The 27,342-nt window shown below is 39.1% G+C and overlaps 1 long non-coding RNA gene across 1 annotated transcript; it reads left to right on the plus strand.

Annotated features, from left to right (window-relative positions):
* On the plus strand, positions 1–27,342 carry LOC144367746 (uncharacterized). Its single transcript, XR_013427265.1, has 3 exons — positions 1–133; positions 24,041–24,211; positions 26,978–27,342. It is a non-coding gene; the product is annotated as an uncharacterized LOC144367746 (long non-coding RNA).

Here is a 27,342-nt window from a genome sequence, read left to right on the forward strand (position 1 = left end):
AATAGCTGGGAAGAAGTCCACACTGAGTGGATAGCAGCTGATCTGAGGCACTGGGGGCTCCAGCATGGAAGTGACCTAGAAATGCTTGCTTTTCCAGCATGCTGCTGGTGAGGGTTCAGTGAAGCCTGGGAGGGTAAGGATTATATTGAAATAGTGAGTTGAGCCTTCAGTAATTTGCAAGGCTAGGGGAGGGACGATTGTTGAAGCTCATTCTTTCGAAGAAGTTGAATTGAACGTTTTTTCTTGGGAAGCTTAGGAGAGATTTGCCTTTTAGGGAGGAGAGAGGTCAGAGGGAACAAAGGAACCAGCAATTGAGGATTGGGGGGCAGGAAGCAATGATAGGAAGTTGAAGGGAGTGGGCATTGGTAGCTGGAGCCCAGGGTCTCTAAATAAACCACAGCAATTCAAAGCTGGACTATAACTGTTTGCTGTGGCTGAAATTGTGGATCTGGGTATAGTTTGACTTCATGCTCCAGGAAAGTAATCTTGTGATTTTTATCGCAGCCAAAATGAACATTTTGCTCTCATTGCTTTATACCTGAGGAGAAAAGAACTGAAACATTGCATTAGAGATGTCAATCACAGAACAGACTGGCCCTCTGCCCTTTATCAGGGAAATAGCCCAACTTGTAGCCACTACTGAACAGACATTTCTGTGCAAACTGGGTGACTCTGTTCTGCCAAACCTACCTATTTTGTAATTATTATTTGGACAGGGTAGGTCCTTGAGCCGAGATTAGCCAGTGATGTATTAGATTATTGACATAAGATTAGCCAGAGCTTACTGTGCTAGTTGTGTTTCTTCTTTTGGGTGTTTGAAATAGAAAACACTAAGAACACTAGATAGTTGGTAACTAGAGCTGAAGCTGAAAGGATACATGGAGGGGCTAGGGGAGGAGTTATTTCCTAGAGGTTGGTAAGGGTCCCTATGGGATTATGAAGATTAAGACAGGCCAGGGCCATCAAAGATTTTCTGCCAGAGAGATTATGTGGCTCAGGGGAAAGTGCTGGAGGCAGCTGATGGTCCCTAGAATTGCTTCAGTTTCTGATGATGTCATCTTGTAATTCTGGTTCTAAGTCTGCTCAACATCTGTGTTTATGCACAAAGGGATTCCTTGAGGTAAACTTCCAGAGTCTTCCTGTGATAGAAAGAGCTATGGCCAAACAGAGATAAAGGTCAGTCAGGAGTTTCCAAGGTCACGGGTCAGGAAGCCCTCTAAGTCCTTGGACAGTAAGAGCAGAGGTCTCTCCGGTGGTAACACATCTGGACAGAGCTGCAGAGCTCTAAGGGCTGTGGACACTTCATGTCCATCATTCATTTGGTTATTGACCTTAGAGGAGAGACAGCAGACATTATTATTGTTCTCATCTGATTCATGAGAAAAGTTGTGCTCAGGGGTTTAATGAGTTACTCCGTGTCATCCGAGTGATAACCTGGGGAGATGTGACTTGAACCCAGGTATCCCAACCCAAGTTACCTGATTTTTCTCATTAGATCAGGCCTTTTGTTGAGGGCTAGGGATCAGAATCACCTATGATGCTTGTGGTTCTTGTGCTTAAGTTTCAACCTTTGATGTTCTAATGCAGTAAGTTTGGAGGTGGGCCTGAGCACCTGTGTTTCTTCAAGATCCACAGGTGGATGTGGGGATATACTTTGCTAGGAACCACAGCATGAGACAAGGCAGGCTCAGCAGAATCTCCATTGCGGTGGTGCCCATAGCTAGTTCCTACCACTAACCTATTTTTTTACATACACATCTTGGAGCTACCAGGAAGGCTTAAATGTGATACTGAAAGAGAAGCTATATAGAAATAAGAAGAAAGACAAGTAACTATAGAAAGAAATTCAGGGATTTTCTGGCTGTAGGTCCTTCTGGATCTGGCACCAGGTTGGTTCTCAAAAGCCCTGGGGGCTTGTCTGAGCAGAGGCTATTGGAGGACAGTGTTTCCTGAGTTCCTCTGGAAAGGACAAGGAGCTATTCTGCCTAATGCTGAAGATTCAATATAATCATTAGGAAACTGTCCAATCAGTGGCAAAAGGACCACAGGAAATGTAAGAAGGAAGGATTAATGAAGAAACCATCCATTTGGATCTTCTTCCAAAGAGTTCTGCTAATTTCATCCCTATCTTGTTACTTGAGCCCATTTATAAATTTTGTAGGCTGGCTCCTTAAATTGTAGGGCTGGCTTAGTTCTATGCAGGGCTTCTAGTAGGAGAAACTGGTTAGAAGAAAGGGCAGAAGTCAGGTGAGTAGGAAAAGGACTCTTAAGTCCCAAGACATTTAAGAGTCTTTTTGCTTGGGTCTGTAGATGGTATAAGGAAGCTGAAAGGAAATCCACTCCACAGGAGATAACAAAGGAAAGTGGTGACGTGAGACAGAAGGAGATCTGAGGGACAGAGCTTGGAGGCGATCCCAGGGGGTGCCAGAACATGCAAGCCATAACGAGGAGGTTCACTTTAGAAGATAGGAATTCACTAAGGCAAAAGGAGGTGATTAATCCTAAGTACAAGCTCATGGAGAAACTAAGGGGAGATGCCAGAACATCAAAGCTACAGTAGAACAGCTAGGTGCTGTGAACCAGGGCTCGGAAACACAATTTGAAAAGAGGTCACCTTGTGCTGAGCCTCTTGAGTTTGAGGGCTGGCCTCCAGGCTGTATTTCACTCTTCACGGAACCGCGCTTACTTCCTACTCTGCTGGAAAGGGGAAAAAAAGGATAAAAAAGTAGCAATTTAGTCTGTACCACTTACTTTAAAAATTAAAAGCAAACGGGTTTTTTTGATGGGCTTTTGAAGTACGCACCTGTCTTTCTGTGAGTTAATTGGGATATTAATACATATGAAATCCTGCTTCCTGTGTATATGGGGTGAATGTGGTGTCTTTTCCAAAATTCATTTTCAAACTCATTTACCATGTGGTGTGATTAAGAGGTGGAGACTTTGGAGGAAGTGATGAAATCATGTGGGCTGTGCCCCACGAATAGATTAACACCTTACTAAGACTTCTGGGGAGTGCTCTTTCCAGCTCTTATCCTTCTACCATGTGAGGACATAGTTATGAGACACCAATTTGGAAGCAGGGAGTGACCCTCATCAGACATACACCTGTTTGTGCCTTGCTCTTGAACTTCTCAGCTTCTAAAACTGTGAGAAATAAATTCCTACTTTCTAAATTACCTATTGTCTGGTATTTTGTTATAGCAGCCCAAACAGACTAAGATAACCTGGGTCCTAGATGATCTGGATTAAGCTTCAAGTGGTAAACCTGCTTGGGTTATTCTTATATACAAATATAACCCCCAAAGTGATAGATTGAAATACACAAGCATAGCTTTAGTCTGGGAACATATTTTTAATTCTCCACTGAATAAAACATGATTTGTTAGTGTTATAAGTGTTCAGTACTAATAAATGGAAGCAATTGGACTAATGGTTCATCTCTTTAGGAATGAAGAGATATGAGTTCTTGGTGGGACATTAGGGGTTGAATTGTTAAATTTTGTGTGAATAATTACCTAATGGGATTTTAGGAGTTTTTAGGTAGTTAATTATGCTTAGTGATTTATTAGGGGCAGGTATTGTAGGTCAGATGGGAGTGTTTTCTTTCTGTGATTTTTTTGAAAGTTAGTCATGTTTAATCTATCTAAGTTAATATGCAATGACTAGGAACACATAATTGTTTGACCATAAAATATCAGCAAGTAGGGGCCAGAGAGCTATATGGAATTCTCAGCAAGCTCCAGAGTCCTGACTAGCAAAACCTTTTGATTTTACAGAGGTGCTAGTGATTAGGTATAAGGGAGAAGTTTGTGATGTCCAGTATGGGCTGCCCAAAGTAGGCAAGGCAGAGGCACATCTCAAAGAGAGAACTCAAATATAGCAGCATACCTGTGCCTGCTGAAACTTAGCTGCTTTTGGAAAGGTCTACTTTCTGTTATGTGGGGGAAACTGAGGCTCACACACAACATGGATTTCCATATTTCCACAAGGATGATTTTAATAATTATGATATAGTTCTTTTAAAGTTTTCCATAGGAAATCCTTGCTTGCGTTTATTAGAGGAGAAGTTAATCATCTGTAATTTTTTTCTATGCAGAAAAAATTATTCAGGGCAGATGTAATTGTGCCAATGAGACAGCTTGGTTCTGCCCAACCAGACCTCATTTCTTTTGAACAAGTTTGTGAATTGCACACAAGAGGGATTTGAAAGTTAGAGAGGTAATTAAAGGTGCTATTTTTCCTTTGATAAGGATCCTAAGAGAATAAAGAAAGAAAATTAAAAAGTTATTAAGATGTCAGATGCTTAGCACCCCAAGTTACTGGTGACACTGGCTGCTTATCAATAGACCCTGGAAGTACTAGAGTTTGGGTATTGGAGTTTGATTCTTCTTCTGTGATGATGGGGATTGAACCCAGGACCTTGTGAATACTAGGCAAACATTTTACCACTGAGCTATATCCCCAGTCCTGAAGTTTGATTTTAAAAGGTATTGAAGAGATAAAGTCAGGCACATGCAATATAAAGCTTAGAAGAGGGACAATTCTCTTTCTAGTTATACAACTAAAGGGTTAGTACTACTTGATGCACTTTGGACATAAATTCATGTAGTAATTAATATTTACTTAGGTAATATTCAATATTTACTATGTGTAAGAACTATTCCCACTTTATGTAAGCCAGTTACACAAAGGCTCTGGGATGTAATAACTCATTCCAAAACATACAACAAGGAAACAAAAGAGCTAAGATTAGTGCATGGGTCTGAATGACTCCAAAATCCATCATCACAAGTTTTCTGTAACTCTTTTGGAGTCTCCTAACCATTTGTCTCTCCAGTTCCTCCCCAAGAAGAGCCATTGCTAGAAAAGGTAGAGAAAAGTGCTAATTTGTTCCCAGAGAAGTCCAAACACAGAGCAGAAGGAGTAACTATGGAGCACAGGTCAGATTAAGAAGTGCTGCACAGAGGACACACACTGGGAACAATTGGCAAATCATCTTGAGCTTTGAAGTTACAGTTCTGCGGGGACTTTTTCCTTGCTGACCTGGCCTCCAGGCTTTCTGTTTTCTGTGGCTTGACTTTGCCATCTGATGCAGCCCAATATTCGCAATGGAAATTAAGTACAAGGGCAGTAGGACAGATGTTCTTTTTTCGCCTTGAAGGAAGATAAACATGTAGTTTAATAGACCATGACGCATGTGCAGGATTCTTCAGAGGGTAAGCATATGGATGCTCCCCTCCTCTTCCAAATAGATCTTGCTTATCTAAAGACTTGTTCTGCTTGCCCATTCACTGCAGGTAATTGCTTCTGCCTGTCCAGTCCTGCTAAGTGGCAGGTGTGGTGGCTACGTACCCTGAAGTTTCTACTGGTTCAGAGCCCTGGGCTGACCATGGCCGCTGGGAAATCAGGAAGCTGTCTTGCTGAGGACTCTGGTTTTCTTTGGAGTAAGCAGGGTGTTTGTGATTTTCCCAGGCTTCAGATTTCTATTTCTGCTCATGCCTGTCTTTGAATTCCACCCCAGTATCCCCCACTGGGGCTTCCTTGCCAAACTCCTGAGCATCTGGACTTGTCTACTGTACTTTCAAATTCTTTATTTCTTTCTTTAAAATCTAATAAGCTAGCTAGAAACAGTATTTGTCTACGATTCAGACACTGCCCCATCCCTCTCATCAGATCAAACCCCTTTGAACTCTGACCTTGGTTTGTAGAATGACTCTGAGGACTGTGATTTGGACTACTAGTCAACCTTGCCTTGTGTAGTCAGCTCGATCCTTTGCTTCACTTTCTTTTTTATCTTTTTTTTTTTTGTCCCTCTTTTTACTTGTCCTTATTGGAAAAAGACTCTTGGTCTTTTTCCAAATAATCTTTTATTATGAACTTGGGTGATTTATTTGCTTATCAGCTATTATTGAGAACTCCACTTTCTTTGTGCCAGGGCATATGTGAGGCCCTAAGAGGTCAAGGATAAACCAGCCACAGTTCCTCACAAGCAATTTACAGTCTGAGGGAGTAGTTGGACTCCTAAATAGATAATTAAGATACAATTTGGTAGGAACAAGGATAAATATGTGTATGAAGGAATATATGTGTATGGAAATTATGGGTGAGAGGAGGGGCACTTGATTCAGTAACCCATATAATGTGAGAGATTTTTGGATATTAAAGGATGGGATGGCTATAATATATAGGAGACTCCAGACAGAGAGCAAATATGAGCAAAGACATGGAAATTATAGTAGCATTTTGTATGTAAGGAATTGTAAGCATTTTTGTTATGCTACAGAGTTAAGATGAATCAGGAAGTAATGAAGAATGAACTTTGAAGAGCAGGTCAGGGTAAAATCATGAAAAGCTTAATAAGTTGGGTGACTTCATCATTTTTCTAAACTCAGATATTTTTGAGAGTGAAAAAGATCTCACTAATAATTATTCTAGGATAAAAGTTAAAAACTAAGACTGTTTCAGAAAAACTGGAATACATCCTCATCTAACATCTATGATAGGCTAAAGAACTTGGGTTTTGTGCTTCAGACAGTGGAGGTTGATTGAAGAGTTTGTGGCAGCTTAGCATTCACAGACCTTTTCTGTTTATGGAAGTAGATGTCCACCCCCATAGAGACAGATGTTCCCTCTTACGATGACCAGCAGTTCAGGGGCATCCTGTGACCCAGGGTCTGCCAAATGCATGCTCTAGCCTGGGACTTCTAACCATGCAGGTGGAAAGCCAGAGGCCGGGGGGCGTGGAGAAGAGTTCTACTCAGACCATTCCTGGAGTTCTGGAATTCCTGGCCTGCCTTCATATGTGCCTGTATACTGAACCTATTTTTCTAGGCTGCACACTGATTTTCCAACCACTCTGTGAACCTTCCATCTTTCATTAAAGCCAGAGTTGGTGTTGGTGTCTGTTTCACACAATTGAGAGCTTTTTGTTTGTAAAGTGAAATCACAGCTGGGGGTTATTTTGGCCGGATCAGTGGGCAACTGTGCTGAGGATGAAAATGAAGAAGACAATTGAAGACACTGCCAGCCCGGGGTGGCATGGTCCTTCCGCCAGGTTCTGAGGGGCACAGTTCTGTTAAGCCCATTCATCATCATCTTCCCCACCATGCCAAGCAGAATGAGAACAAGGCCTCCTTAATGTCCATCTGAAAGGCTTTGAATAACTACGAAGAATGACAATGAGCTGGAGGTGACCCTGCTGGCCTTGCGTCACTGCTGTAGGGCACGTTGACAGCCCAGGGCAGGGAGTCTAATAGAGCTCGGTAGGGACATTTGGCTTGAACTTTTCAAAACCCAAATTATGTTGGCTATAAAGAAAAGCCACAACAGCCCTGTGAGTCTCCAGGGCTGTTCCTTATGTGAGCAGTAAATTCTCCTCAAGAAGAGGAGATGGAGAGCTAGCTGCATGAGGTAAATATAAATAAAGATGCCATTCGGATCCTTTAAAAATTTGACTTAAAAAGATCCCATGTATGTTTTTTCAAGTTGCTTTAATTGGGAGAGATGCTAAAGCTGTGCTTCCCCTAGTTTTTTCTTGTGGCTTCTGTGTTCCCTTTGTAATCCATTAAATTTTATGGCATTAGCAGGGATTTGAAGCACCAGATTTAATCAATAGTCATTTCTCCTGCATCAGCACTTTTGCACAGTGCTCTGTATATTAAGCAGTATTTTAGTGCATCTGACCTTTACCTCTTAGACTGCACTTCCTAATTATAACTTCTCTTGTTTTGCCATGATATATATCTAGGGTCAAAGGCTATTAATAGCACTTGTGAATTTTCCCCCAAAGGATCACAAAAAAATGTCCTAATGCATGGAAATCATGATTGTCCATGTTTTTGGGTTTGGGCAGCATTTGGGCTGACAGTCTGCACTTTCTGATGCTACATGACCTTTGAAAATATTTTAAATGTTCCATCATTCCAAATATGCTATTTAGGATTTTGGCTCACCCCAGGGTGCAATCCAAGTTTTGGACATATGAGGACATCAGATCTGATTTGATTTCTCTGCATGCCTGTGCTTTCCTAACTGAAAAGCTTTGCTGACAAACCAAGCTATGTGTCTCACTGACAGAGACAGAAACCTAATCTTAAGGGACCCACTTCCTGTTTCTCTCATGCAGAAGAGTCTCCTCTCATTGCACATGGTACTTACTATCTCAGGCCTTTGTGCTATTGGTCAGTAGATCTGAGTTTGAGAAGATATGAAGAGGTTCATCTGTGTTGCCTCTGTCATCTCTCTGAGTCTAATGGGAAAGAAACTCTAGGATTACAGTCAGTAGGCTTTGTTTATTTCCAGAACAATTTCTCAGTATGAGTCATATTTGGGTGTTTGATAGGTCACCTTGTTCTCAGCTCTGAAGTGAGAATTTTGCTTTGGGTGTGTCTCAGGTCCCCATCAAGCTAGTACATGAGCTATAGTAACTTCTCTGATTATATCTATGCCCCTATCTCTCTCTTCTTTGATTTTGGTTCTTTTTCTTGCTTCTAAAATCAAACTAACCCCTCCCTTGTGACTTTTCTTCCTCCAAGAAAAATCACTTTTCAGATCACTACTCTCCCTAATCTTCCTCTGCTTCAGTACTTCCATACTGTTTCTCATCAAGTACCAAACCTGGAGGTTGGCCTACAGAACCCAGAATAACTCATTTCATTGGGAAAGTTCTCATTGCTTCCCGTCCTACCCCACAGCTGCAACAACTTAGCTAGTGTATTTTCTCAGAGGCATTTATCATGCTTATACCCTTGGACTTTTACAACCTGGGCTGGAATTGGGCGACTCATATGAGCAAAACTATTAGGAAGTAGAAGGGAAGATAAGCTTTGTGACTTTGAACAGGTTCTCTAATATCCTTAAATCTGGGACTCTTTATTCTAAAAGAGAAAGCCCGTGATTAGGTTATTGGGAAAGTTTGATGAAATCACATGTAATATACTGACATGTGTAGTATGGAAGGATTTGAAGTTTTATCCTATTTGTAGAGAACAGGTTAACCTACTGCAGTTTGGGGGGTTCTGGAAAAGACACAAAACTCCTGGGTCAGAGTTAAAGGACTTTATTACTCACAGCAATTGTGAGAGCCAGAGGATCAGCAATTAGCGTGAACTCCTTTTCCCATAAGTTAAAACTATGAGGGTCTGTTGATGCTAGTATAGGCAATAGGCTGTATTATAGAGAGAATCTCTAATTTTATGAAACCCCACTTTTAAAAAATAATGAGCATCAAGTAAATGTTCTTTATTATAGTAAAAAAATATTCCAAGGCTGTTAGCTATGCAAACTTCACTTAAAAAGAAATCCAGATCAAAGGCAGCCAGTGTCTCCCTTTGGAAGATGTGCAGGAATGCAAGCCATCCATTGAGAATTGTTTCACAAAACTCAGTAGTTGGCATCTGATAAGCTCACTGAATTTTAGCTATCTCTATGGTTAATAAACTACTTCATGTAGTACTTGTCATGTAGTAAGTACTTAGTAAAATGATAGCTGTTAAGAGCTGGACTTTTACTTGACAATAATAGGACTCAATTTTGTCAGTGAGCAATTTAATGTATATCCAGAACCTTTCTCAGAGTCTGATACACAGTAGACATTCAATTTATGTCACTGGGGAAACAAATAATGTATTATTTCAAAGGGGTATCACTTTGAAAATTGTACTAGCCAAATGTAAAATGTGGTTATCAGACTGCAAACCATGTATCTTTTTCTTTTTTCTCTTTTATTGTATATTTTTTTCTAGAATATTTTGCATATACTAGGCTCTTTACAAAGAGTAAAAGATGAATAGCAAAATGCACAGAGAAGCCTCAAAATTTAATCATACTAGTGACTTCTCTCCCACCATATAATGTCAAAACAATGAAATGATGAAGTAATTAGGATTTCAAATTTGTCTTCATACTCTGCTGGAGGTACTATAAAATGGCGAGATGTCTTTCATGACGTGCTCCCGTGAGAACATTAAAATGGTTAAAAAGTTAAACAGCAAGAGAGAGAATTAAAAATATAAATAACATACACACTGAATAAACAACTCTGGAATAAATTTAAAGTTGATATGAGCTCAGGAATAACACTCCTATTTTTCCCATGGCAATTTCCCAAAATTCATGTGCATTTCACAATGAAAAATGTCCACCAAATCACCTCTAGACATAAATCTTTTTAACTTCTGAAATTAAAATCTCCAAGGAAAACTCAGGAGTCACATTAAACCAACAGCTCAAGCCTAGTCACCATTTCCCATTGTCTGGAAATAAAGAAAGATCTATTTGGTGGGGGTCAGTGAGGAGTCAGGGGCTGGTAATGGAGTTTGGGGATGGGGTGAAGAGGTCAGGAGCATTGAGGGAGGGTGAGAGTGGAAGGCTCTAGGGATGTCTCTCTCCAAGCCCTTCCTTTTGTCCTGGGAAGGTCTTTGTCTCCTGATGCTCCAAGTTCCCTTATCTGCGAATCAGGAGAACTGCTGTGCATAGATGTGGTGAGGCAAAGCACAGAAGAAGGTCACACTGATATTATTATTGCACAGATTTTGTATTCATAAGGTTATGGTACTAGGCTTCTGTCAGTTTGGCTAGATTTTTTTTTTGGGGGGGGTCTCTAGGCAAGTAATAAATAAAAAAGCAATAATGTGCTGTGTACCACCTGCTGTTCTTTAAACTATAGTTAAATTTCCCCTGATAATTTCTTTTCCATTAATCCGTTTTTTTCTCTGTTAGGAAATCTTTGGAAAATTGCTGACTTGGCAGCTGAAAATATTTTCTTGGCAAGCCCTTTGAAGCTGTAATTGTATTAAAGTGCCTTTTTCTTATCTTTGACTTTGAATAACATTTTTTTTTTAGGTTCTCTGTTGGAGAAGAATAAAATAAATGGTGCATCTTTATCCTCAACACATCATTATTTTTGAACCTTTGGAGACCAGTGAAATTCTCCATTGTGAGTGATTTTAGCCTTAAATCAACAGCATGTCAGCAGGCATTAGCGGAGGCACCACATCATATGCATATGCAGAGGATGTGTCTCAGCTGGTCACCAGGCACAAATGAGCTGCCAGTAAACCACACTCCAGAACTAAGAGTTCTTAATTTCCCCTCTCCTACCCCCACACATTTTGGCTTTGGGAACACAAATACAATATGACAATTATGATAACACCCTCTGACCTCAACTTCTTAAGAAATACAAAATTGCATGTTCAATATTTTGTGGAACGACGATTTCAAAATTGATTTTTAGGCAATGTTGGCTTGTGATTCTTTTCACCTCTGCTGGGAATTCGGGGTTAGGAAGAGCAATATATTTCTCTTGGTGTCTCTCTGGGATAAATAAAAAGAAAATAGGAGGCCATTTTCTAGTTGGCCTCAAGGTCTCTCCCAGGCTTCCAGACTCATTTTGTCCCACCTCTCCAGGGCTTACGCTTGGCCTAGCAATCCAGGAGGAGAGAATCATAGCACTGCAGAACTGGAGAGCGCAAATAGCCTGCCCTCATTTGTAAGTCATCCCTGATTCAGGCCAAGGGGCTTTGGCTCTTGATGGGGCCCATGGAAATGACTCTGGTATTTTTCCTCTGCCTGAGGCTCAGTGTCCTACAGAGAAGCGATTTTCTATCCTGCAGCCTGTGCTTGATGGGAGCCCTGACAAAGTGGTGGCAGATCAGAGCCTGAGGAAAACCCAACAGAGCTTGCATTTGTTACAAAACACCGCATTGCTAAATGCTAAATGAGATTTCTTCCATTTCCTGCTCTCTGCTTATACGAAACAGTACACCATCAAACAGTGTTGGAATTATAATTAAGGGTTAGAATGAGGGGGAAGTTAGAGACAGCACTAAAGAGCAGGAACAACACTGGGGCTGTGGGAACCTAAGGCATGTTACCCAAGGGGATGGTGGAAATTTTCATTCTACCCAATGTTCTTGTGCCATTGTTACTTTGCTAAAAAGAATGTTGGAGAAGACCTGAGTTCAAGTCTTAGCACTGCCATTTTATTATTAAGGTGGCCTTAGGCAAGCTATTTAACTACTCTTGCTTCAGTTTCTTCATCTATAAAATGAATAATTCTCCTTTAAAGATAAGATGGATGTTTATGTCATGCTTCTGGTGCATAATGGAGCTCAGTTAGTGTCTCCACCCTTTTCTTACTCCTGTCTTAATGGCCAATCATATTAGCCATGTTAAACTCGTTCTTCAGATCATTCATGAACCTACTTAGAATAGGTCACCAAAATGGTTGCTCTGGATTTCATAACTAATACTAGCTGGCTTCTCTGATAAATTACCGATTGTCTTAAGTCCTGGAAATAGATGGGAGGTAATTTCTTGAGAATGAGGAGTTACCTCAGAGTTGTGGGTAGGGAGAGAGACCTTGTAAATTACAGGAAGACAGAGCAGAGGATATAAGGATAAATGAATAAACCCACATGAGGTGAATGAATGCAGATGAGATTTTGGTGACCAAAGAAAGACAAGGAAAGAACAAATGACAACAGTTGGAAAAGAGGTGGCTTATACTTTCTGTTTGAATATTAGTCTGCCCTTCATTGCTATACAAAATACCTGAGGCTGGTTACTTTGTAAAGAACAGAGGTCTACTTAGCTCAGAGTTTGGTCCCATTGATTTGTCCCTGTTGAGGGCCCCCTTGGCTACATCACATCATGGCATATGGCCTCATGGTGGAGGCAAATGTGAGAGGGAGAGATCACTTTGTGAGTAGGAGGCTAGAGAGTGGAGAGGGGCCAGTTTTGCTATTTTATAACAACCCACTCTCCTGGGAACTGGAGTCCCATGAGAACTAGAACTGCATAATCCCTTCTGAGGATAATAACTCTATGACTCAAACACTTCCCTAGACCACATTTGAAAGGCTCCACCGTCACTCAACATCATTACACTGGAGACTGAGCTTCTCGTACATGAACCCTTGGGGGACAAACCCCATCCAAACCATGGCCTTCAGCATCTTGCCTTCCCTTCCACCAGTTTGTAAATCAGCATGGGTTGCATATTTATTGAACACACACACACACACAAACACAGACTTTTGGTATGGAAAGAGCATGATAGGCATAGAATTGGCAAGTGATCTTAGTGTATTAGCATTTGACATTTAGTATTTAGAACCATAAATACATATTTACTTGTTTAAACCTCCTAGAATCCAAGGTTCTTCCATTGGTTTCATATTGCTGCTACAATAAATTACTACAAATTTAAAGTAAAACAAGACAAATGTATTATTGCACCATTCTTGGGGTCAGAAGTCCAATACGGGTCCTATGGGATAAACGCAAGGTGTTAACAGAGCTGTGTTTTTTTTCCTGGAGGCTTTAGGGGGGAATGGGGTTTTCTTGCCCTTTTCAGTTTCCTACAACTGCCTGCAGTCCTTAGTTTTTGGCCTTGCCCTCCTTTTTCAAAGAAAATTACTCCAATCTCTATTTCTGTCTTTCCACTTCCTTCTCTGACTCTTCCTGTGCTACATCCACCTCTTTTATAGACCCTCTTATATGGGCCGGTCTGGACAATCTGGGGTACTTTCCTCATCTCAAGATCCTTCCCCTAATCATGTCTTCAAAGTCCAGTGTGCCCTATAAAGCAATGTATTGACAGGTTCTGGGCATGGACGTCTATGAGAGCCTGTTTTTCTAACATACTCTCTATGCCTTCATTTTCCTGGTGATTGGGTACTGAACTCTTCTTGAGTACATTCTGAGGCAGCTTAGACATTATTTGACTTTCCTTTATCAGCTAAAAGAACAAACGACTGAGTGTATGAAGCCATGTCCTCTTTTCCTCTCTTCTCCCTTATGGAGTGGAAGAGGTCAGCAAGAGGACAGCAGAGAACAGGATCAGGAGTGTTTGTCAAGCTTTGGTCATCACCTTGAGTCTTGACAGGCAGTCTCCAAGAGAACAGTGGCTTGGCGAGTGCCTAATCAAGAGGGCCATGCAGGCACACAAATACATTCTGTCTGTTTCTGATGAAATAACTGGGCATCATTATCCCTAAGGACAACTTCTCCAATTGCAACACATGCACAATTGCTTAACCTATACACAAATTCTTCCACTGTCATTGACAGGTACAACATCAATATTTCCTTGAGCCAGTACAGATAAGAGTAACTCATTTTTTTTTCATTTACCTATCAAAGCATCAGTGAGGCATCTCTTTCAACTCAAGGTTGTCCATTTTCAAAGGGGCAGTGGTCCAATAAGTGGAGGACCCCTGTGGCTCTGACAAGACTATGTTCTTATTTATTTTTCCTAGGGAAGTATGGCTGATCAAACAATTCGAGAAAACTCTTGTTGAAAACATCTCCAGGTAGCTCTCTCATTATGTCTATTCAATTCAGTCCTCTGATGTATAAGGCATAAAATTACCCTATACAAAATCTATTTTTTTCCAAATGTGTATTATTGACTTTCCCATTAACTTCTTCTAACAACTTCTCATTAGAAAATTTTTGTCAAGTGTTGAACAGAGCAGAACATTTTATCCATGCCACTTGCTTTATAAATGTAATTTCAAAGTCTACTCAACTACTTTGATTGTTTAAGGTTAACTCCTGCTTCTAAAATCTATGGACATTGGACGCACTGAGCTGCCAGTCATATCTGCTGCTCTGACTGTGGCCTCCATCTTAGTCTGATGTCTTTTTATACTCATTCTTCCCAATGCTTAGCATCTTACTTTTTATTTTATTTTATTTTTTTGGAGTGTTGAGGAGTAAACCCAGGGCCTCATGTAGGCTACGCAAGCATTCTACCTCTGAGCTATACTCCCAGCCCCTTAATATTTTATTTACACTACATCTCTTTAAAAATAAGTTTGATTGAATTATTTACATATTAAATGCACACATCAGTATTAATATCTTCAGAGTTAAGACATAGAACATTCCTATTCCATAGAAAGTTCCCTCTTTATCTTTTGTAATCAATTCTTTACTATTCTCCAGCCCCAGTTACTGATCTGCTTTCTGTCACTATGGATTAGTTTTTTTTTCCTAGAATTTTCTGCACATGGAATCATGCAGTACATACTCTTTTGTGTCTCATTAGAAAACTAATTAGCATAATGTTTTTTGAGATTTATTCATACTGTTGTATATATCAATAAATTGTTCCTTTTTTTTTTTTGGTAAGTAGTATTTAATAGTACAGATAGACTACGTTTTGTGTCCCTGTTCATCAACTTATGAATATTTGAGTTGTTTCTAGTTTTTGGCTGTTATAAGTAGAGCTACTCTGAATATCTGCATCCATGACAATGTGACATATTGGTTTCATTTTTCTTCTTTTTTTCTTTTCTTTCCTTTTCTATTTGTGTGTACGTGTGTGTGTGTGTGTGTGTGTGTGTGTGTGTGTGTGTTACTGAACATCAAGCCCAGGGTCTTGCTCATGCTAGGCAAGTATTCTACCACTGAACTATACCCTAGCCTCACTTCCTTGATTTTTATTCTGCAGTTTTTTAAATTTATGCTGTAAATCTTCATTTTTCACAATATTAACCTATTTTAAAGTCATTTTATTTTGAAAAATAACCCAGCCATTTTTTTTTTCCTGTAAATACCAAGGAGCGAGATTGCTGGACCACAGGGAAGTGTGCATTTAACTTTGTAATAAGTTGACAAAATTGTTTTCCAAAGCAACTGTACCATTTACATTCTTATAAACATTGTCAGAGAGTTCTCTTTGCTCCACATCATTGCCAGCAGTTGACACTAAGATCTTTTTAATTTTAACTATTAAAGTGAATGTGCAGTAAGATACAATTGTGGTTTTAATTTTTATCTGCCATAACTAATCAGTTTAAGCATCTTTTCATGTGTTTTTGGTCATACAAGAATCTTCCTTTGTGAAATATCTGTCAGTATTCTTTTACCTATTTAAAAAATTTGGTTGTCTAATTATTGAGTTGTAAGATTTCTTTATACATTCTGGGTATACATTTTAATTGTGGCTGTTTTATTCCAGTCTGTCACTTGACTTTTCATTTTCTTTACCTTAGTTTCAAATTTTGATGATGTCTAATGTTCTATTTTCCTTCTTACTGCTACTATAACAAATTGCTACAAATTTAGTGACTTAAAACAACACAAATTTATCTTAAAGTTTTGGAGGTCAAAAGAACAAATCAGGTTGGCAAGGCTGCAGGTTTCGGAAAGAATCCACTTCCCTAACTTTTCCCACTGCTGGAAGTTGCCTGCAATCCTTGCCACATGGTGCCATGACACTCTGACCTCTGCTCACATGTCACATTGCCTTCTCTGACTCTGACCCTCCTGTCTCCTTAAAAACACCCTTGGGATTACATTAGGCATTCCTAGATAATCCAGGATAGTCTTCTCCTTACAGAACCTTTAGCTTAAATCACATCTGCAAAGTCCCTTTGTCATGTAGGGAAATCTACTCACAGGTTCTGGAGAACAAGACATGGACATTTGGGGGGCCATTATTTGTCTCACCATATCTAATTTACACTTTTTTTTTCTTTTATGGTTCCTGGGTTTGTGTCTTATCTCAGAAAATCCTTTCCTATCCCAAGATCATACCATTTTTCTTCTGTATTCTATTCTAGAAATTTTGTGCTTTTAGCTACTATGATTAGGCTTACCATTCATTTCAAGTTAGTTTTTGTATATGGGTTTGAAGTAAGTATCAGAACTCATTTAGTTTTTTAAATATCTAGTTTTCCTAGAATCAGCATTGAAAAGTCTATGCTCTCCCTATTGTATTACATTTAAATTTTTGTTGAAAATCAATTGATCATTTATACATGTATTGATTTCTATTCTGATTTTTTCTGAAAGCAAATGTGATTGATTCAGTCCTTGGCTTAGAATCATTGAATATCTTATAAGACCTTGATTCATTTTTTAAAACATGACTTATAAGACCATTCATGCTGTGACTCTTCTTTTCTTTCCTATTGTTAGTTTTCATTCTCATACTTGTCTGTTCTTTACACTGAGCAAAGCATGTGGTAGTTTTCTGAATAGGCTGTGCTTGACTTCAAGCTCTACACATACTCTTCCCTCTGACTTGAGTACCTGTCCTTCTGTTTTGCTTCCTTTATTTCAGCTTGTCCATTAGTTTGCCATCACTTTCTCCAGGAAGACTTTTCTAACACTCTTATGCTATCAGAGCAAGTGCTACACTGAATGCCAGTTGTCACTAGCCCCTCCTATTTCCTTGTACATGTAGGTGCCTGGGCTGAGGGTCCCACAAGTTGCCCATCCCCTGTCACCTGGAACATTCACTTGTTAAATACATGTTGATTAATCTTCTGTCACGTGGTACAGGATTATTCACAATGGTGTTTCTCATTCACAGCAATTATACTCCACTTCGAAGAAAGGGTTGGATAAAGGAAAGATGATAAAGAGCCAGTTTTTTATTTAGACAAAAGGACAGTTAACTATTGATGTATGAAGGGATATTCTAGTAAACATATTAAAGTTTTGGTAAATGAATTTCAATATTTATATGATAACCTTTACTATTTTATAGGTAATCTGATTAATAAAATATTTTGGGTTGGGAATGTAGTTGTGGTAGAATGCTTGCCTAGTATGTGCAGCACCCTGGGTTTGATCTCTAGCACTGCAACAACTATAACAAAAATTCTGGCTAATCAAGATCATTGTATATGTTTTCAATTTAACAAGAGTAAAGGAGGATAAGGAACCAATGCTTCTTTAGCACATTTAATGTACTTGGTACTAAACTTGAATTTTATAACTGTTATCTAATTAAATTCCCCAAATGTGAAACAACCCTAGGGTGTTAGAATAAGGATGTTAATGCCTAGAGAGGTAATATAAGCCACTCACAGCCAGCCACAGAGTTGGTTAATGGAGAAATCAGTATTTCAGTGTGGAGGTCTCTTACTCTAATAAGTGAACTCTTTCTGCATTCTTAAGAAAATAACAAAATTTACTTACTACTAAAGCTATAGATAATTTATAAGAACTCTGTGATCTTGTAATGACAGGGGAATTATTATTATTTTTTTATTGGTTGTTCACAACATTACAAAGCTCTTGACATATCATATTTCATACATTAGATTGAAGTGGGTTATGAACTCCCAATTTTTACCCCAAATGCAGATTGCAGAATCATGTCGGTTACACATCTACAATTTTACATAATGCCCTATTAGTAACTGTTGTATTCTGCTACCTTTCCTATCCTCTACTATCCCCCCTCCCCTCCCCTCCTATCTTCTCTCTCTACCCCATCTACTGTAATTCATTTCTCTCCTTGTTTATTTTCCCATTCCCCTCACAACCTCTTATATGTAATTTTGAATAGCAATGAGGGTCTAGGGGAATTAGACTAGGGGAATTATTAAATATCAGTTGCTATTTGACTTGAATGTGTGTGTATATATATATATAACTATTAACTAGGAGATATATATATCTCCTAGTTAATGGAATTTCTTGTGTATATTTTTAGATTTCATGGTTAATATAGACCTTGTATTGGTAGATGTTTGGGTTTTAGGATGGCTGTGAGACGCTATTATAGACAGGGGAAATATCTGTCCCAAATCAGGCCCCAAATAATGATCCTCCATTCCAACAATTTTTCCCAAAGAATGCATATAAAAGGAAACAATTGAGGAGAGACAGGATATGGTTTGATCATTAGCTATACCCATAGTCCTGAAGCAGAACTCTGGAAAACATGGTCTGTGTGGATCTCTGACAGAGTTGGGAGAGTCCTCTATTTCATATTATTTTACTGTGTGTGTGTGTGTGTGTGTGTGTGTGTGTATGTGTGTGTGTGTGTGTGTGTGTGTGTGTGTGTGTGTGTGTTTTAAAAACTCACAGGGATTTCACAGCTAAGCCAGGTGTGTGGAAGTGCTTTATTGAGGAAGAAGTCATGAGAGGGTGGATTTAAACTAAATCCTCTTATTTCTTTTCTTATAAAGCCACTAATGTCATGATGGGGGGCCCACCTAATGATCATGGAAGCCCATCCTATATTTTTACCTGAGGGTTTCATCATCTGTGCTACTCTGAAACCACTGATGATTTGAAACCAAAACGTTCAACTGAAGACTTGAGGCCTTTTGATGTTGCTCCCTAGATTTTTTGAACTTTGTAAAAACAAAACATTATTTTCAAAGGTACATTTTAGATTTGGTTTAAATCCACCCTACTCTATTTCTTATCTCAAATATGCTCAGATTCAGTGTCCAGCCTAGCATAGCAGAGAGGTATAAATGTTAAGGACACATGACAAAATTGCCCATTAATATGATACCCAAAATAGAAAGATGTCCTAAATCAGAACAAAATATAGTTCTGTATCTCTTGACAAATAAAAATTTGCCCCCAAATGGGTATGATTCTTCTATTGAGGAAATTGATTTTTTTTTTAAACTGGGGATTTAACTCAGGGCACTCAATCATTGAGCCCATCCCCAGCCCTATGTTGTGATTTATTTAGAGACAGGGTCTCACTGAGTTGCTCAGTTCCTTGCTGTTGCTGAGGCTGGCTTTGAACTTGTGATCCTCCTGCCTTAGCCTTCTGACCTGCTGGGATTACAGGTGTGCACCACTCCACCTGGCAGAGGAAATTAATTTTAAGGAAATCATACTTCATTAATTTTCAATAAAAGAAACTTGAGTGTTTTTATAGGGTTTGGATTCCCTGGTAGAGTTTGATTTATCTTCCAATGAAGTGGGCACATTGTTTGTCTCAGTCCATTTTCTGTTGCTACAACAAAATACTTGAGACCAAGCATTTTCTGAAGACTGGGAATTCCAACAGCATGATGCTGGTGTCTGCTAAGCATCTGGTGAGGGCCTTCTTGCTACATTATAACATGGCTGAGGGCATTCACAGTGATACAGAGTAAGTTTCCTGTTATGATCTCTTTTTCTTTTCTTATAAAGCCACTAATGTCATGATGGGGGAGCCCACCTAAAGACCTCATCTAATACAAATTACCTCCCAAAGGCCTGTCTTCAAATACTATTAACACCTGAGCTTTTGGAGGCACATTGAGAATCATAGCATCTCTAGAGACAGATGAACCCAGCATTTGGTTTCTCTCAGGTATTTACCTTTCCCAAAGTATAAAGTGCAAAATAAAAATATGTCTGTGATTTATGTGTCAATAATAGTGATCAGTCATCCAAGAGGCGAAGGAATAATGTACAAAGGAACCTTGAGAAGAAGTTGGGAGTTAAGAAACAAAAGTCGCCTGAGAAGAGATGGATTTGTACTATGTGGGTTTTTGAGGATTGAGGAAGCCAGGTAAAAGCATAGAAAGCAGTCATAGGAGATCTTGTTCAGGCAGATGCAAAGGTCTGAATGCAGTGGATAATGAGATCCTGAGCAGAATCCAAATGAGAAGGAGCCAGAAATTAAGTACTACCTTACATAAAATTTTTATGCAGATTTATTATTGATTATAAATACAGGGTCCCCAAATCAAAATGATTTAAACAATAAGAGAATTTGTCGTTGTACAGAACTGTAAGCGGATAGTGTTTTTATATGGTTTGGATTTTTTATAGGGTTGGGCCTAAGAGTAACACAACCTGGAGCTCATTGACATTGTCAGGGACCTGGTATCTCTTTCTCTGCTCTGCAGTCAAAGTGGGTGTTTTCATAAAGGTGAATTCCCTTGTGGAATGGGGGCTCTTTACCTTCTTTTTTATACCCATCGGAAGAGAAAATTCCTCAAGCAAGGAATACAATTCACTCCCTTTAATATGATTGTAAAAACAGATTATATGGCCATTCATTGGTCAAACCCATGCCTGGGTCATAAGCTAACTGGTATATTAGCTAACCTGTAATATTTTCTGAAAGTAAAAATGGGGTAAATCTAAACAAATATGGAGCTCTGTTGAGAAGAGGGAAGGAGGGAATGTTGAGTATAGAAGCAACAGCATTGTCCAGTGATAAAGAAGTAAGTCCTTGGACATCTAGTTCAAGAGTTTTCAAGCAAACACCAGAGCAAACTGACATCATAGTAACTGACATTCCATTTAGGGCCAATGGCACTCACCAGAGCTGATGTCGGGAGGATTTGTTTTAGGAATGTGAGAACCAGATCATTTTTTACCCAGCAACCTTATAGAGAACGATAGATACAAAGTGTAAAGCCAGAGAATATGATGTCAGGCGCAGGGCAGGAGAGAATAAACCACTAGGGTAGAGCCCAAGAGGAGGGGGCATAGGGTGGGGTCTATGGTACGTGTTTATGGGATCGGTTGAGTGCTCAGGATAAAAGCATGAAGATGCTGAAGACTTTCCCCACAATGTTGGAAATGTGGGTCAGGCCTGAAAATGTCTAGATTGGAACGGTCTAAATTTTGGTTCTCATACTTCTATGTGTATTGGAATCACTTTGCAGGACTTGGTTAAACCATAAACTGTTGGGCCTCAGCCCCAGAGGCTCTGACTTAGTAAATTCAGGGGAAGGTTTGAGAACTTACGTTTTTAACAAGTTCCCAGGTACTGCTGGTGTTGCTTGCCCAAAGACTTAACTTTGAGAACTGCTAGGTTAGGGGAACTACCTGTCAAGCAGCCTGTTAAGGGTTATTAAACTAGTGCGTTTCAACGGAGTTGTATGAGGGCCACCTGCTGAGAATCACAGTGGAGGCTGCTCAAGGTGGTTCTTCTTTGAAGCCTTCCACTTGAAAGGTTTAGGTTAGCAGATTTGGAAAAAACCTACAAATCTACTTTCTATCATGTTCTCCAGATGATTTTTTTTCTTTATAATTTTGAAATGTTGCTGACTGTTGCAGACTGGCCTAAACTTGAAATCCTCCTGTCTCGGCCTCCTGAGCAACTATGATTATGGACACACCCATGGGGCCTGATGCCAGGTGATTTTACATCATTGTGGTTTGTGAACCACCCTGAGTCTTATGGAGTTCTTTGAAGTCATCAATCACTTCTGTGTGCATATATAGTCAGCAGGCTATTGCAGTGACTTTCATGGGCCATGATAGTGTAGAGTTAAGCACTGAAATTTTTGCAGCTTGACCAAGAAGAATTTGAGTTCCGTGTGTGCCATGTTCTATTTGGGTGACCTTGAGTAAAGGTACTTTTGCTAGTCAGCTTTTCATTACTATGACCAAAATATCTGACAAGAATGACTTAGAGAAAGAAAAGTTTATTTTGGTTCATTGTTTCAGAGGTTCAGACCACAGTGGGCAGATACCATTGCTCTGGCCTGAGGTGAGGCAGAATATCATGGCAGAAGGGCATGGTAGAAGGGCACTGCTCCTTTTATGGCAACCCAGAAACAGAGATGGTAAGAGAAAGGAGTTGCAGGAAGGATGAATGCTTCCAGGGCTCACATCCAGCGAACCTTCTCCAGCCATGCCCCACCTGCCGATACCTGTCACCCAATTAATCTACTCAAACTAGGAAGGTCTCACAATCCAGTCATTTTACCTCTGAATATTCCTGAATGAACATGGGAGTTTTGGGGAACACCTCATATCTAAACTCTAACAGCACTGAACTATTTGGGCTTCAAATTCTTAATCTGAAAGATGGAATTATGAGGCAGGTACTAAGAAATGGTCATTCAAGTTCTTATACTTAGTAAGCCCTCAATATATAGTATCTCTTCTGTCTTTTCCTCATACTCCCCATTTGCAGTTGTGTGACAGTGACCCACTAAAATTATCTTGCAGTGTAAAATATTGATTTATTTAAATCAAGGGAAGGTATTAAGAGGAGGAAGGCAGAGAGAGAAAACCTGTTCTCTGGGTACTGCTGGTGAGAAGCAAGAGGACAATGAGGCTTCTTTGGATGTTGTTTCCTGCCTATTTGGTTGGGTTACAGCTCCTGACCCCCATTCACAATGCCATATGTCTCCTCCTGTTCCACCTCTAGGATGCCATCTGTGATGGATGTATGTACCCACCTAGAGAGAGATGTGCTCCTTTGTAAATATTAGAGGTGACAGACTTACAGGGGTTAGAAGAGGGGCAATAAGGCAAAATGAGGAAAAGGCTTTTGAAGCTCAATACAGTCTATGAAGTCAAACAAAGCCAGGATATTTTCTAAAAGTGGTCCCCAAGGTTGGTGCCATTTGGCCGATTTATTTTATTTTATTTTATTTTATGCATCTGCCTGGTCATACACCTTGAGATGGGACAATATTCCCCCACCCCTCAAGTCTCTGCAGCACAAGGCTGAATAGATGAACTGTAATAAAGTGCATTGAGAGAATGCTTTGGCTTCATCAGCTCAAGTGGACTTTCTCAAATGATCCAAATAGCCTTTCTCAAGAGCCGTTATTGTGTTCTTTAGTTTGTGTGAGTTTGTGAAAATGTACTTGGAATTTAAAGGACAAGACATTCTTCTTCTTTTGGCCTTAAAAGAACCCTTTCTAACTCTTACCTGCAGCTGCTCCTGCTGAGGCTTTTGCATATTCAATAAGCTCTCATAATGAACCCTGAAAATTCACATTTCCAAATCGACATGAGACAACGAGCCTAAAATTCAAAATAAAAACACAGAAGCGACAACCTTCCCCATTTTATTCATAAGCTCTAGCATTTTTTTCCCAAGAGAACCAAGTCTAAAATCACAGTATTTTCAGTCCTGAAGGGAATTAAAAACAGGAGACCAAGGCGAACAGCATGTGAGTTGCACCCTAGTGTTGCAAATTCCACTGGTGTCAGAAACCAGATCTCATGGCTTCCATTTCAATGCTCTTTTCTATTCCACCAAGCTGTGCCACTCTGGCTAGTAACCCTTGTCTCCTTGCTCATGTGCTTTCTTCCTTGTTTTATTCTCTTTGCTTTTTGGAATAAGGCTTTGTAAATGAAAGCTTAAATTAAAAAAAAAAAAGTTTGAAATGAAAAAAAAAAAAAGCCAAAACCAAACTTGTACATGTACACCAGGGAGAAGAGGAGAGTGAATCTCCCCACACCTATCACCCAAATTCAAAAGTTATCACGATTTTGCCACATTTAATGCATTTCCCCTATTTCCCCTCTGCTCTTTTCTTTCTTCCCCTCCTGTTCCCTTTCTCCCTTTCCTTCCCAGCTTGCTGAAGTGTTTTAAGGCAAACCATGGTGTTTAAAGCCAGGATGTGGGATGGGCTCCCCTTGAGAGAGAGAGACTACATTCAAAACACACAGTGACAAAGAGACTGTGATGGGGTCAGCTGTGTTGCTCATCACAACTGCACAGGAAGAGTTGTCCTGGATATTTCAGGTACGTGAAACAATATACTCTGCTTTCATGGGATAGCAAGTTGGGACATGTATGCATTCTTCAAGTTATCTAGGAGTTTTGGCAATGACTTCAGATTTTTTTTTCAGGATCACAGAATCTTAAATAAGATTAATTTCCAAATAAACTTGCTTTTTATGTTATTGTTATCCAATAGGTGAAGTGTTTAATTTATAATATTCAAGCATGGGTACTTAAAATATACAATAATTTGATGTTTAGTTCTTTGAAAATATGCTTCATAAAAAATTCTTTCTGTGCAGTACTACTATAAAGATAAGGATTTAATATGCAACAGTAAGTTTATTTTGTTTTATTAGAAATTAGACACATCTGATGGCAAAATGGTTACTGTGTCTAACTCGTTATCTAAATTAATTTTAAGTCAACTGAATAGGTATAGCAATTTTTGTATCACAAGCTAGTAGCTGATGACACGATTTCTAACTAGAAAATGTGCCCATGAATTAATACATTAGCCTTCATGTAACTGCAACCCCCCTATCAGTGTTTTGATTCAGGTGTTTTTAATCTTCATTATTGAAAATATGATTATTTTTATAAGTCTCTTTGCATTTTCTGAATTACATTAGCAGAATAGTTGAGACCAATTTGATGTAAATGATTCAGAAATGCTGACAAAAATCTCCATGTGATCACTTAAAATTATGGCTTTTAAGTATGGCTGTGTTCTCCATGGGGATTGTTGCTTTTTGTACTTATAGAGATCCCAGAAACTTGCAGCACTCTGAATAAATAACTTGGTTTATAGCCCTATTTTTCCTCTTAGCCTTTACTTTATCCACAGAAGGTAAGGAAATTACATTTATTATGAGCAATTTATCAATGTATTTATAAAAAAAGTCTTCCCATTCATCTTATTTATACTAAACTTTACATGTTTTTAGTAATCATCTTCTGAAAAAGTCATGAAAGAAAGCTTTGAGTAGTAGAGACTAATGAAATTCTCATGTAAATATTTATTGATATACAGATTAAAGTGATCTAAAGATGAGTAAAATCCTTTCACTTAATGACAAAGGAAAGCATGATTATAACTCAATTTTATTCTAATCATCTCAAATTTTATCAGTAAGTGGAGTGAAAATATTTAAGTTGTGGTTTTAATGATGGAAATAGTAATTTTCGGTTCATAGGGATTTTGACAAGATCTCTACCAGCTCACTTTTCTAGCCTCCTACATTGTATTTTCCAAGGAGGGAGAGAAGTATGTCTCATATCCTGTGGACTTCTTAAAATGAGGCCCTCTTCCCACCAAAAGATGGGCATCTGTGTCCTTTCCCCTTGGATTTGTATCAAGGGAACTTGTTACTGCTGTTTGTCCTTATAGTAATGCAACCTATCACAATCAATCAAACGTTCCAATTACCAAGGTGCAGTGGAAGTGAAGTAGAAGTTCTAATCTTCCAAATAAGAAATCCAACTATTCTGAGGCTACCATTTTGGAGAGACCCTGGGGAGAATCCCAATAGAGATAGGGGAACACGTCAGAGGGTGCCCCCAGCTGGAGAGAGACCAAAAGGAGGAAGGGAACATGTTAGAGTCATGTACTTCACTGCACCTTGGTAGTACAAATAGCATTGTACTACCATTAAAACCACAACTTAAATAAATTGCTGTCATTAAAACCACAACTTAAATATTTGACTTATAGCTGCTCAGTTAAAAGTTTTGGTATCAACCTGCTACTTGGAATTGGCATCTGAAATGGGGTAGTCTTGTGGGACTGAGCCCTTAACCTGTAGGATTTGACTAATTCCAGGTGGATAATGTAAGGATTGAATTAAATTTCAGGATACCACATTGACACATGCTGGAGAATTGCTTGGTGTATGTGGAAAAAACCCTATTCATCAAGTGTCAGAAGTGAGGTAGAGTGTGTTTAGTGTGAACGTAGAAGGAAAAAACACTTATTCTGTTTCTCTAACACAGCCATAGTAATTGGAATACAGCCCTCCTCCATGGTTCCCTGACTCAAATAACAGCATCATCTGAGATACCATTTTGGAGCGACAATCCACAAGACAATCCCAAATTTTCACGTGACATTAGTTGAGACTTCTCTGAGATCCAGATGGGGAGTTCACATTGCCTATGCAAATTCCCACTGTCTGGAATGTACTTTTTCAGGGGAACTATAAATTATATGGCAATGGACAGGGAAGTGCATAAAGGACAAGGGTCAATAGCAGGCAATGGTAATGCAACCCATCACAATCAACCAAACGTTTCAATTCCATTGTAAACAACAAGAGCAACATGTTCTTTTTAGTTATATCTTAGTGTGACACAGAAAAAGGACTGGAAAGAAACCCACCAAAGTATTAATGGTCTAATCTTCTCCTGTGATAGGGGTGAAAATGTAAGGGGTGGAGGAAAATTCCAGCTCTTCTTAAACATCTGTAGGGTTTGAGTCATAAATAAGGCTCTGCACGAATGCAGGAGACTGAGAGCTGCTGCGTGTCAGATTCAAGGTCATTTAACCATCAAAGTCCTAAAGCTGTACTTAATTCAGAATCACATGGGATGTGCTTTGTCTGCTGTTCGCTTTGGCCCATCAGTATGTGCTCCACACATTTCCTGTTGTCATCTGAGCATACACAAAGATAGGCACAGAGATGATTATGGGAACTGTTTTTTCTCACTGTTTTCCTACAATTTCGTTTTCTGCATATGAGGTCATGGTTATTTATTTTTGCATTATAACTTCCTTATATCCTCCTTCAGGTTACTGACAACATGTTGATGCCAAGAAGATAAAAAGCAGTCTTTGGTGTTTTCCAAGAAAAGGAAGCTGCATGCCGGATAGAAGGGACCTATATTCTTAGAGGAATTAGCACTTGTTATGGATGTGTGTTTCTCTTCATGGGAAGATTTATTTTCAGGATTAAAAACAATTTCCATGGGTTAGTTCTGAGCATGCCTTGGTTGTAACTGACTCCTGAGTCAACTGCCATTAACTTTTAAATTCTCTCAAAATATTTCCTTGCCTTTCTTTGCTTAATTTTTTATAGTTATAGAACAACCAAAATAAAAATATATTCACTTAAAAATATCCCACATTAAAAACTGAAAATTTATAAGATAGATAA

The sequence above is a fragment of the Ictidomys tridecemlineatus genome, chromosome 11 (genome assembly GCF_052094955.1).
Source record: "Ictidomys tridecemlineatus isolate mIctTri1 chromosome 11, mIctTri1.hap1, whole genome shotgun sequence".
Classification (NCBI taxonomy): domain Eukaryota; kingdom Metazoa; phylum Chordata; class Mammalia; order Rodentia; family Sciuridae; genus Ictidomys; species Ictidomys tridecemlineatus.